This window comes from Puntigrus tetrazona, chromosome 2 (genome assembly GCF_018831695.1).
Source record: "Puntigrus tetrazona isolate hp1 chromosome 2, ASM1883169v1, whole genome shotgun sequence".
NCBI classification, from domain to species: domain Eukaryota; kingdom Metazoa; phylum Chordata; class Actinopteri; order Cypriniformes; family Cyprinidae; genus Puntigrus; species Puntigrus tetrazona.
The window spans coordinates 2,522,175-2,525,151 of record NC_056700.1 but is presented as its reverse complement, the minus strand read 5'-3'; the positions used below and the strand labels follow the sequence as shown (position 1 = coordinate 2,525,151).

The 2,977-nt window shown below is 45.9% G+C and overlaps 1 pseudogene; it reads right to left on the bottom strand.

Annotated features, from left to right (window-relative positions):
* Positions 1-565: 565 nt before the first annotated feature.
* LOC122358693 lies at positions 566-2,368 on the bottom strand (annotated as a pseudogene).
* Between the last annotated feature and the right edge of the window lie 609 nt (positions 2,369-2,977).

Genomic DNA, 2,977 nt, shown 5'->3' with positions numbered 1-2,977 from the left:
ATTTTTGATTGTTAATATATCAAACTTAACTTTTCATTAGTATTATATGCAATGCTATGTAGTTCTTTTGGACAACTTTAAAGGCAGTTTTCTAAATATTTAGATTTTTTTTTTTTTTTTTTTTTTTTTGCACCCTCAGATTCCAGATTGTCAAATAGTTGTATTTCATCCAAATATCACACTATCCTAACAAACCAGACATCAATAGCAAGTCTATTTATAACGTAAATAAATATAAAGTAAATCTCAATTTTAAAAAAACTGACCCTTATGACTGGTTTAGTGCTCCAAGGTCGCAGATCTTCTTTTGTGTTCTGCAGAACAAAGAAATAAACAATTTTTTTTCTGTGAACTATTCATTAAACCTACTGGGTTCATTTAGTACTAGTTACTCCTGATCATTTGCTGTCTGACCGAGTACTTTGAAGTCTAAAGGTAGCAAAACCTCATGGAGAATTCCTAGTTCAGAGCGACTGAGAAACCCAACAAAACTGGGAATCCACAAAGGCAATACCAAAATCCAGCGTCCATACAGCACATGCAGTCTTCGAATGTCCCATAGGCACTGTTGAGACACCCCTATTTGGGCGGTATCACTACCAGAGGTTGTCCTCTCCTGGGCCTCCACATCAGCACCTGGGCATCGTTGGCATTGGGCCTGCCCAGAGCGTTGGGCGGATGGGCTCATTGTTGCTGAGAATGTGTGGCTGTTCCTGGTGCGGCCGTCCCATCAGTTTGGCGCGAGAGCCAGCGGCATGGAAGGATCCACCTCAATGTCTCTCTGTGATACGCCAGCGCACCGTCTGAAGAAGACGATACGCTCTTTGGTGTCTGCGCGTTTAGCGCCACCAGCCAGGTGATGAAGCTCTGGTCTCGGGTGATGTGCGCGTGAGCATGGGCGTGTTGCTGTTGCTGATGGGCACCGCCAAGTCACGCTGGGGTAGAAGTTGTCGTTCATGCCCACCGTTAACCGGGCGGCTTGGGCGTGGGGCCTGAGAGGTCACTGTTTCGGTGGTGTTACCGTACCAGGGATAACTCACGCCGTCAGAGTAAATATGGCCTTCACCCGTCCTTCTCGAAGCTCTGGTAATTCCCAGCTGGACCTATGAGGAAGGGAGAGAAGGCGGCGGTCAGGAAGGACACAAAAGAGGCACGAGTCCAAAGAGCGGCAGTGCCTTAATACATCAAGCAGGCGAATGAGGTGAGTGAATAGAAATGGCGAAGGTGGGTAAGCAGACCTGCTCAGTACAAAGTGCCTCGTACAAATATGGAAAAATAGTGATTAAAAAGACATGGTGGCTGTGAATGAAATATTCATGAATGTGTTTTTTCCTCAGTTAGCCTTCCCACTCGTTTTAATTATCTCCTTCTAAGCTGTCTCTGTCTGCTCTGATGGTCTCCTTGATGATCCCGCATTTTAGGATTCATTTGAGAAGCTTGAACAACATAATTTCCACAATTTTAAAAAGAGTAATGTTTGAAACAGCTTGAGTGAAATAAGTTAGGCTTGGGCGAAATTCTGAACTTAAGAACTGACTGCCTTTGATCCACAGCGTAAAAGTTTAAAGTGAACGCGGGCAGAACTATGGGAAGTATAAAAAGATTTTTATTTAAAATATTTTTTATGGAATTGAACGTAGGAAGCACATTTTGGGTAATAAATTCTCACTCCCCCATGTGACAAAAAAAAAGGAGGCTTTTTTATACTTTCACAACTTTGAAACGAAGGCTTTATTATGTTTATTTTTAATGTCACCGTCATGTGGATCTTCGATCCGTAATTCTACTTTAAATTCAAATTAGAATTGGAATTTTGCATCCTGTTTGCTATTTTGTAACTACAGTAAGTTCTAAGTTCTATTCTGAATGGCCCATAACCCTTCAGTAAATATTACATACAAAGAGCAGTTTCTACAAAAGACATAGAGATGCCAAACCGCACAACCTGATACTCATTCATCCGTCGACAACAGATGACCACAAACCCAACAGAGCGACCGTTAAATATGAAAAAAAACTACAACATTTGCTTTTAGTTTACAGTCAGTATCACGTAACACGCACTGAAACTCGATCTAGTTGTTGGTTCACCGATTACTCACATGCCAATATCACCATACGTGTTGAAGAACTCCATTTGGTGCACGCCTGAATCCAGCCCACGGTCCATGTTTCGTTTCTGGGAACCAGGGGCATCACGATCCCGCCGATGCTCTGAAGTACGGGTCTTGTCATCGCTGCAGGACGATGGGCGAGTTTTCCTCAATGATGGTCAGGCATTGGTCAATGGAGGCTGAGACCTCGTAGACCACTATGTTCTCCCGTCGGATGCAGGGGCTTGCAGAACGATGCTCTGAATGCAACCCATGGTCCTGCTTATTAGGAATTCGTGTCAATGTGGCCAATGACGGAAAAAGGATGGATTTGAGCAGTATATTCATTGGCACTTTTTGCATCCCCTGAAACGCTGGCAGATCCTCGTCTTCGTTTCCAGCCCGGTATATTCTCGACAGATCCTTTGGGTGAAAGCGCTGAAAAGCATGTCCGCTGTCGGCGTGTTTTGATGCATTTCAGAGCGCGTACTGCGTTGTTCTGAGCGCATCTTTGACACCGACGGAGAAGTGCAGCGGGAACGCGGTGCTGTCGTGGAGCTGAGGGTGGTATGGGTGATCCGCGTCGCCTGCTCCCGAAGCGCTGGAGTGCCGCACTGCCCTTGATGCTCGTCCCCGGCAGATGTGATCCGGCCTCCACCGATTTGGACACCCGGTGCGCGCCTCGTTCGCCGTCCTTCTTCGATTCACGCGTCCAGCTGGCGCTCTGAGCCCTTTGATCCTGGTTTTTGCTGGGCGCGGGCATGTCCAGTGCCGAAGAGGAGCCGGTGCTGCATAGAGAGGGTACGCTGGTTATATTTCCTCCAGGTGATCGACCTACCCAACATTTTGTTGATGCGGCTCCTTCTGAAAAGAGAAGCGACACG